This window comes from Crassostrea angulata, chromosome 2 (assembly GCF_025612915.1).
Source record: "Crassostrea angulata isolate pt1a10 chromosome 2, ASM2561291v2, whole genome shotgun sequence".
In the NCBI taxonomy this organism is placed as follows: Eukaryota; Metazoa; Mollusca; class Bivalvia; order Ostreida; family Ostreidae; genus Magallana; species Magallana angulata.
The window spans coordinates 71,275,336-71,286,252 of record NC_069112.1 but is presented as its reverse complement, the minus strand read 5'-3'; the positions used below and the strand labels follow the sequence as shown (position 1 = coordinate 71,286,252).

General features: G+C 33.4%; 2 pseudogenes; one reads left to right on the top strand and one right to left on the bottom strand.

The window, feature by feature from the left end:
• Positions 1-3,974: 3,974 nt before the first annotated feature.
• LOC128171084 (uncharacterized) lies at positions 3,975-7,853 on the top strand (annotated as a pseudogene).
• LOC128171109 (uncharacterized) lies at positions 6,832-9,030 on the bottom strand (annotated as a pseudogene).
• Between the last annotated feature and the right edge of the window lie 1,887 nt (positions 9,031-10,917).

The window sequence follows — 10,917 nt, the reverse complement described above, 5'->3', positions numbered from 1 at the left end:
GACAATGACTTTAAATAAATCATCCCGATAAAGTTTATTTAAGTTTTTATTTTTTTTATCGGGGCACCAAGGAGGGAAGGATCTGATATTTTTAAACTATATAATACATATAAGTGTAACTAGCATGCCATGTGTGTATTACATTTGTTGTGAGAAGAGATTCCCAGAGAATTTGCTAATGAAACTTAATGTAATTAAATATTTAAAATAGAGTAAGAAATGTGTAACGTCACCGGAATTTACGGTGCCGGTCAGTTTTGGGTTCCTAATTTACTTGGTGATAATTACATCCGGTAAGCTGTTTCTGGGAGACATTATTTCCCGCGCGTCTGGGACGCACAGATTCATTTTGAAGACCCTCTACAAAGTCAGGGACGCTTCTTCATCCATATTTCCGTGGTGCAAAGGCGCAACGATGTATGTCTTTTTTCTTACACCTACATATTTGTAATATTATTTTCTGATTATTAATTTAAAACTTCATTCAAGATTTATGGCAAGTGTGTATGAAAGTGCAGTGTTTGATAAATTTTTCTTATTATATTAGGTATAGTAAGAATGTCTATATGTTGTTACCGTAAATTTCCTGCTATATTGGCTGAATAAAGAATGTAAAAAGCTGGACGTTTTACTTCAACGTACAAAATGGGCCTGTGGCAGAACAAAATGAATTTCCTACTATCTGCGAATTAGTTTAAGAATGACCTACCTTCCAATAATTCAAGTATGATTTGATAGCTCGACCTCAAATTATTCGTCATGAGAATTTACGATAAAGTACTTTCATAAGCTGAAAGTTAAAATCTCTTCGTAGCACTGTATACCTACCACAAAACTGAGGACGTTACATTTCATCTAGATTAAATACGGTTTTGTTGTATGCAAACAAGTAAGCCTTTTACAAGTCTAATGAAGTTGGCAAGCGGTATATGAATTTTTGACAAAATTGAATATTTAACACATAAAATCATGACAATAATAAACAATCAAACGCACAATTTCTGTTTTGCCGTCATTATATGTTACGGTCCTTTTCGTCATCTTTAGAATAAAGTGTTCCGCAACAGTCCTCAATGTCGGCGGAATTGTCGCAGGATCCGGATGAACGGAGCACTCAGAGTCGTCTTCTTCAGCGACGTTAACATTGTCGTCATTCTGTAATGGAATCATGGGCTCTGTACTCTCACACACCAGTATCTTGTCCACCATAGCGTCCATCTTTTCCCTGATTGTTGAAGTCAAAAGTTCTCTTTCCATTTCTGAGTAAATTGACAACCAATCCCCATCATCCCTTATCGGTTCATAGTCAATAGAGTGTTGAGGTAAACTCGCAGGCGTTATATCCTCGTAGAATAAATCATTAAAAACAGCTGTTTTGGCATTTTACAATTCTTCGCTTGACATTTTCTTCTTTTTTGCAATGTTTCACCTCATTGTTTAAAATATTTGGAAACTATTAAACTAACTAAAACTAATCATACAATGAACGTTTGATTAGGTGAGCAATGTGGCCGATGGGCCACTTGTTTAATAAAACTAACATAAAATTCCTGTTAAATAACGACTTTGTTAATAAGGAAATATCACATCAGATAATCACTAGTGAGCTTTGGTTTACAGATTTATTGCTCTTGATCAGCTGAAGTGGACCATGCCAGGGTGTCTAGTTTCAACACATTGAATAAGACATTGTAAAAAAAGTAAAAATCAAACAATCAATTTGAACCTGATAGTAAACATGAACACGAACCTGTAAATATTTTAAGCATTCATTTATTTATGAGATATTTACAAAAACTCTTTGTTTAGTTTTTAAATTACTTTTTTAAAACTTGTTGACTTTTCACAAAGTAATGGTAATGCAATACTTTACTCATGTAAAGGTAATGTAATGCATTACTTCAAGAAATTTAGTAATGGTAATGGTAATTTAATGCCCTAATTCATGAAGTAATGGTAATGTAAAGCATTATTTTACAATGTAATTCACTCCAAGCCTGATTCCAACTAAGCCGGAAAACATGAACATTAATATTTAACTTGGTTCTTCAATCGATAAGATTTTATGTATTATATGAAGTATAAGTCTTCCAAAATGTATAATCTTTTATAGATTTTGCTTACAATGCATTGTAAAATTTAAATTCAGTTTAATCAACTAAAGAGCCAACGAACAAGAAGGAAAATTCAGACTTGGTTTTTTATTTTCTTTGTACAAAATTCCTTTAGAGACGAACAGCAGTCATACCGCAAGTAGACTGGAAGCCAATGAAACACCTATTTAATTTGTAAAACATCTGTATATAACCCGTCCCGATTTGAACTTCTGGCTTGTGCATCAAGTTTGGTAGTATTAAGGTGAAAGATTGTCAGAATAAAATTCATGATTATCCAAAATGGCACATTGCGTTTTGGAACTTTAATTTCGATTCCACTACAACGTGTTCTATTGATTAATGAGCTCATACACCAACTGAATCGTCAACGGCACTGTGCATTCAGTTACGTAACTTATTCCACATTTGAACCCGAGCAAGAATATTTTGATCAAGAAAACTATTTGTTTATTTTCTAAATAGAATCTTGTTTAAACACAGAAGACTTAAAAAGAGTTAATACGTGTTTTTATAATACATATTTACCGAAATGCATGAACACTTTCTGCACTATTTTCTTACGCGTAGACTCAATTCATATGTTCTACGCGTGCCTTCCGGTTTGAGACTTCGGCTGACAGTAAACCAATACACGTGACCCCGTCTTAAAAGAACAAATCATACGTCAATGAGACAGGTATCGCAGTCTATACTGAAATAGCTAGTACACGCATTACAGATGTTTGATCCACCTCTAAATTTACGCGGGAAATATAGCGCGAGAGCACTGTGACGTCATCCATAACTGTTCGTCTTTGTTTTTACGTATCTCGACTCAATACGAAGGTATGGAAGCAACGAACAAATCTCTTGAGTCTCGCCAAAGCATATGCGGTACTCTAAACGTGTCTTCAAACCTTAAGACACCGTAAATTACAAGTTAAAAGTCGGCCATTTTTGCCATAGCACCAAAACATTAGAGAGCATTATGGGACGTAGACAAAAAATTGTGTTTGAGTAGGTTTAGCTCGTTCTTTTCCCTGCGCACACTGGTTCTTAGAGCTCGCTTCGCTCGCTATTATATTAATAGCTAGCATTATTTAAAATTCCTTCAAGCTCGGAAAACAACATCGGATATGTTTTCCGAGCTTGCCGGAAAAGCCCGAGAAGATACGATTGCTACAAAACAGTATCAATGGTTCTTGAAAATTTCATCTCAAAATTAAAATTACAATAACGATTGATGCACAGTCAGAGAGCTATGCCTTTGCCGATGTGAAGCCCACTCAAGATTTTAGACCCCACTCATGCCAAGAAATCCTTAGCAGTTTAAATGTAAAGCTCAGCTAATTGCATCAATAAATACAAGTGAGGAGAGCGCAGCGTGAGACTGGCTGCTTTGCTGCGAGTGACCATGTACCGTTAGATTTTCGAGCTATAATTCTGCTGTTGAAACGTAGAAGTAGGTCAATCGGACTCAATCCAGGCTCTAAGCCGGCGATATTATACAAATAGCAAGATTTACCCACACAAACATTTTAACGTTTAATTCAAATTGACCTAGAATATTTACAGAAATAAATACAATCTTTAGAAAAAGACATTATCCGCCATATGTTTATCAACTACATGGTAACTTTAATCTCTAACAAAAATTATACAAAATATTTACAGTTTGACAAACATCTATGTTATAACAATTTATAATCAAACGATTAGTTTAAAATGTTTATATATACGTGTATTAATAAACATTGAATCCATGCATCAATATACTTATATAGTTTACTGGAATGTATTTAGAGATTAAAATGATATTATAATAAGTCTAAATACCGTAAAGAAGGTCTTTGAAAAACATCATTTGTTCATAAAACATAACGTGTTTCATCTTATTTAGAAAAATAGTATATATATTTATAAACAGAAATTAATCGATGAGATAAATTCAATATGTAAATATATATATAACTATTAACTGTCATCGGTACTATAGTATATTCGACAGAAAACATTTTACGTTGATTATACTATGAAAGAAAGATTTGGTGGGAAATTACGATAGCGAAAGAGTCGGGAAAACTAATATTTTTATTTATGCTTGCGTTTAGAGATGAATTTTAATGATTATCACCGTTTGTACTATTATATGAACTATTTCTGTGGACAACAACAACACCAACGTCAACAAGCTTCATTACTCGCACAAGAAGAAAATCCGCGCCCCGGGCCTGCCATAGCCCATGATCACTATGACCAAGTTTACCAGGAACAGGTTGGAAATTAATCATATGATATAATCGTTATAACTACATTTATGTTATGATTTGTCTTATTTGAAACGTGCCTTTGCAAGCCTACAGAACAATTAATATCCACATATCCTCATAACGACGCACTATTTATTTATGCGCGGATCAAGTTACTCTTCAGTTGGGATAGGAACCCAAACTACTAATGTTGATTTTATATGATACATGAATTTTTGCTTTTAGTTATTTTAGGGAGATTCTGAAGATATAAGCAAAGTGTGTGTGTGTGTGTGTGTATATATATATATATATATATATATATATATATATATATATCCCATTTTACCTGACATTTTTTTTTCATACTCAGGATCAGAATATTGCAAATTTACCTGTACAAACAGTACGACCAGAAAAAGGGAAACAAAGAAAACAGAGGGAAGCAAAACCTTATGCTAATTTAAAACCAACAGCAAGGAGGTTAAGAAAAAGAGAGTATGAAAAGATATTTAAGGAAGCGGCATCAAGTATGCATAAAGATGTAAAATCAGTGAAGGTATCACTAGAGTTTGATACTGGCACACAACTCTCATTTTTTCCAAGGAAAGGCAGTGACCGTGACAATACGACATTGGAGGATGAAACTGTCAAAACAATTCAAGATGTAAAAAATGTTCAAAGAGTGATAGCTATCAAAGACAAATACCGTATCTCAGACGAAGCTCTTCATGAACTTCACATGCTGATGGTGGCAATCCCAAGCAAAAACAAAATCCAAGAAGAACGAAAGCGACTAAATTCAACCCTTGAGTTGTTCTCTCATCCCACAGTAAGTGGAAATTAAACTATATTTTCTTGAAAATTGTTTTACATGTAATACTGTATACAGTTTTTTGGCTTAATATATAGAAAGTTAAAATGTTCATGTTCTTTAAGGCTGACTGTACCAGAAGAAAGGCTGCAGATATTATTGAATATGTTATGAAGCAACAAAACTTCAAAGAACTATATGCAGAGGAGGAAACACTACTTCTTCGCTTCTCATGCGATGGAGCGAAAATTGCCAAGAACATCAATTCTGTGAGAGGTGTGTTTAAGATTCTCACACCAAGGCATTCACTTCCAAAAGAAATTAAGGAACTGAGCATGTCACCTGAAGATGAATATTCTCTGTTCTTCTATATCGGTATGTTGTGCATTTGTCATTTGTAATTTAATTAATAATGGAAAATTAGTATATTTAGTAATTGCAATATGAACAACAAATTTACAGTACTTATACAAGACTTTCCTAAAAATTTAAGGGGATGAAAGTCGTCCAGTTCTTGAAAATCTTGTGCTTGAGACTTTTGAAGAAATGCAGATGCTGCAAACAGATGGAATTGAGTTGGCTGGCAAGAAATATTCCATAAAATGGTATTTTAAATTTGTTTGATATGTGTATATATATATATATATATTAATGTACTTCTCATAAAAAACAAGAATAATGATTTTTTTTTTTTTGTTAGGATAATGACATGTGATTGGAAGGCATTATCATTGATAAAAGGCATCAATGGAGCACAGTGTGACCATTTTTGCATGTGGTGTCACTGTTCTAAGAGGCAAATATGCGATTTTAGCAGTAAGTTTTTTTTTCAAGACCATGATGATGTTTAAGACTGCATACCATATAAAACCTAAGTACATGTAATTTCTCAAATGAATGAATAATTTGAAATATCTGCAAAATGAAATTGTTGTAAATTGTTACAGTTCCATCTTGGCCCATTCAAAGATCCCCAGAGGAGCAGTTGCTCCTTTTAGAGAAAAAGGAGCAGGGCTACAAAGACAGAGATTTATGTCCATTTATTCATTATATGGACATGCCTATCGATGATCTTCACCTTCGTATCCGTATCTCATTAAAACTGTTTAACCAGGTAACGAAATTAAATTCCCAAGTCGAATAACAAAGAGTCAGATAAAAATACATGTATGAATGTTTTTCATAAATAAACAAACAAATTTTCTAATAGGTAGTTACTTGGTCAATTGATCAGAAGGCTGAGGAAAAACTTCAGAGGGAATTAAAAAGGATAGGAGTTTCTTTCCGAATATGGGAAGAACGAGGAGACGACACACTGAACACAAAAGTAAAAAAAGTGGTCTCAGCCAACAGGTATTAGAACATGTCTTGGTGTTCTTCACTTGGTACAAATTAATCATGTTAATTATCAAGCCTTAAATTTGTACGGTTATTTAAATTTGATGAATTTCTGATGTAGGAGATGACCTCCGGAGAATAATAGAACAACTACAGCTTCACAATGTGCTGGAAAACCGCAACGACCGAAGATATGTGAGCATAGAAAGCTTAACGATTAGTCAACTAAAAGATGAATTGGCCAGCAGAAATCTGGAGAAAAAGGGAAAAAATGTGATCTGGTGTCCCGTCTGAAACAAGCCATTGGAAATAACACAAAGGTTTAATATATAGATTAGTTTAACAAAACAATTTATTACATATATAATATAGTCATGAAATATAGGTAAACATTGATTCAAAATATTGTAGGAAGAATGTCAGTTATAAAAACAATTATTTTAAAATGAAGTGCAATCTTAATATCAGTTTTGTATAAATGATAACAACTTCACATTTCAGATAAAGAAAAAATCGAACTCCAGACTTCAAGTGTCGTACGAATTTTCAGATGAGGACGAAGAACAGGACCTTGACATTGAGGCTCTACAACAATTGTGGGAAACATTTCATGACCTCATGGAAAGCCTTCGGAGTCTTCCTGGGACAGCTGCCTACAAAAATGAAGAGACTTTTCAGAAGGAAGCAATGGAATGGGCGAGCAACTTTCGAAAACAGACATTCGATGAAGATGTTATTCCCTATATTCATGGTAAAAGCATCTTAATGATATTATATATACTTATAGTAAAAAAAACTGTATCACTATACTTTATAATCATGTAGTTATATAACACTACAAATTTTTAAACAATGAATAATTCATTGACAGTATGAATATAAACTAATAAAATGTTTTACATTTTCTAGCTTTAGTTTACCATGTCCCTCAATTCCTAGAGAGATTTAAGTATCTTCATGATATAGGAATAGCGCAGGTTGAGAGGAAAAATTTTGATCACCGACAAGCATATTTCGGTAGTACCAATAGGAATGGTGGAAAATTTAAACAGAAAATCTCAAAGCAGGTACATACCTTAACTTTGTGAAGAAAATGCCTTTGATCCATCTAAAATCTTCTTTCTGAATTTTATTTCATAATTTAGTTCAAAATGTATTTTGATATGAAAAATTCTATTTCATGCAAATTGACTTTAACGTTTTGTGTTCTTTAGATTCTTGAACGTGAGAACAGAATGTTGTGGGTAGATCTGGAAGGAGTGGATAGGAAAAGACGTCCCTATCTAAAGAAGATATAAATGAGAGTTCATAAAACTGTCCAAACGCTGCACTTACTCTTTCTTGCAACATCACCAGTGACGATGTTTCTCCGAGACCTTGTGAAGGTCACATGTATCCAGGCTGGTCCAGGAACATTCACCTTACTTGGAGTGCATAGTTGAGGCCTTTCCTCTTCAATGCCAAACCAGTGGCATCTTTGAAATAAAAACATAGACTTTTTAATAACACAATGATGTAGTGATTAATATATTTATTAAACTGCATATGGTGAATATATTTATTGTGTAAAAATAGGCTTTTTAATTGAATGACACAAATTAACTTACAAATTGCAAAAATAAAAATACCTCTGACATTCAATGTGGCAGTAATTTATTCTGGGTTTATATCCCCACCACAAGTGAATTAGTTCTCTCTTGGAGACAAAGGTTTCTGTTGAGGTTTTATAGCCCCTAACCATCCAGTCTTCTCCAAGAACCTTGGAAACATCATCCACTGTGATGTGACAATCTACATTGCCACTGTCATCATTTTCAATATTAGGAATTCCTTTGTTACGGAAAGTACAATCAAATGTTTCTTTGGAAAACGGTACCTTTACCGTAACTCGGGATTGATGACCTATTGCACCATCTGGCGTTCGTCTTCCGTCTCCTAAAATGTCGAAAATCGACTGTTTTAAAGAGAGAACTTCAAGCGGAAACTCCTGCCCATGAGCATGTAGATTTAGTAACGTTTTGTTCAGTGTGCAGGAATGAGGGTTGGCCGAGTTTTTTTCTCACAAATGCAAATATCTCTGGATTCGTTGCTGTGTCAATCCATGAAGCCGGACCGTCCCAATTTTTCCACTTTACAAGAAAACGTTCCTCCTCGCCTTCTCCCCGAATTTCCAGCACATCTTCAACTTCCCACAGTCTCTGTATATGATAAAGTATGAAAATTCATTACGCTCAAATAATGTATATTTGTCGATCGTTATCTGCTTGTGTTAAAAACAGAAGTCTTAAAATGACACTATCAAACTTCAATATTTCATCAAATGTTTTAAAATATTTTAAACGGATAAAGAATATCTAATTTAATTACCGCATTCTCTTTCTTCTCTCCTCTAAAATCGATTTTCTCTTCCCATTCCCCGTACCTTTCTGGTTTTTTTACTCTTCGTTTCATGTCTTTCCTTGTTTACCTACGTTTTGTATTTGATGCTCTTAAACAGACTTTGGGTCATTTTACAGCATCGTTTCTCTGATAAGAGAGTCATATCGCTATAGTAACGACAGAGTCCCTGCTGAGCGCACGGAGTAGCCATTCCTTATCTTAATTGCGATCACTAATTTATAACGGCTCCTTTACCAGGTCTAGGCAACCTCCGTTTTTGGAGGATAGCTCAATTTCAAGATGGCTGCTGATTTTTACCATATATGGAAAGTCACTTTGCATTGTGGGTGAAATTATCCTCCATTTTTGGAGGATAGCATGGGTATATTTCAAAGGCTTCGTGCATATCTTTAATGAGAAAATGCAAGCACCAGACCATATGGGAATTAAAGTTAAGGGAATAAACTAATGATTGTATGCGGCGATTTGAAATTCTATGTATAGTATTTTCACAATATGCTTTGAAAGTGTGTACTTCCTGTGTTCAGTTTTACAAATGACATAGACTATTTACATGTTTCATTTAATAAAAATCACAAAATAGTGATGTTTATTACTCATTAAAACATTAATTAGTTCATTCACGTTTAGAGACACACAATAAATATCTTGATCTGCTATATTGTACATGTACAAAGTAAATGTTTGCATATACCTTAGGAACTTTGTAGCTCTTACTTAATTAGAATATCATTTAAATTTAATCCCTTCACACAAAAAGACATTGTTAAATTTTATTAATCAAAATGATACCATTTATAGATATCAATTATCCACAATATTGAAAAAAATGTGAGAGTCTTCACATAAAATATTTTTCTTTAAAATCAGCCCTGCAATTATTTAAACTTAAATATTTATTAAATATTATCAATAATTATAATTATTAATAGCTAAATAAGGTGATATTTTTATAGTATAATAATTATATTTTATTCATAGTTAACTCCCTTTGTAAAAACAGAGTTAATTGCCCTTCATCTGAAAAGATCCACCAGGGGGCGCATACATCTATCCTCCAAAAACGGAGGATAAAATCTATCCTCCAAAAACGGAGGTTGCCTTGACCTGTTTACACTGTCGAATTTGTTGGGGATTTCTCGGCATGCCAGCACAATTCCAATACAAGACTGTGCCTTCCTATTGTTATTTAATTGATTCAGAAATTTAAACCAATGTTTTAGAATTTTATTTCTGTGTTTTATGATGGCTACAGAGCTAGCTCACCAATCTTTTTAAAAGATAAGCTTGTATAAATTAATGTAGTACTCAAAGTAACCAATTTAATCTTAAAACCGAATATTCTTCGAGCGGGATAACTTACTTACCTGTGCTACGGTAAAATCAAATCGTACGCGGAATGAACACAATAACGTAAACAAACAGGTAATCAATTCGATTTTTTATTTTATTATATTTATGCACTAAAACCGATAAATAACGTCGATGCACTGATTGAGGAACTGTTTAGTCACATATTTTTATCAAATTATCTTATCACATATAACTGAGCGTAGTTATCATTATTCGAGCGATTCGTTCGACGATTAATGTAAACACGATCTGGAAATAAATAATTTCATTATGAAGTTTATATCATTTATAGTTAAACCACTCGGAGTTATTTTTAAAGTATAAATTCTTAAACATTTAAAACTAGCTAACATTTATTAATTCGATATGTTCAGGTTACTATCGGACAGAGATATGCGTCCCTGTTATTTGGCATCGAAGAAATTATATGAAACGTGAAGCAATGTCTGTGTCTTGTATACACGTTTATCTCTTAAAATGCTGAATTGGTCGTTTATAAATTCAAGCTTTTATTACTTTGCAGACTTTAAAAGAAGTAAATACAGATATCTATTTCTGACGTCAAATGTTGCATCGAATTCTCGCAGTAACTCCGTACTTGCGTACGAAGTGACAAAGATGTAGCGACATTTTAGGTGGCAGGGGACAGCTTTTTTGATACAATTTA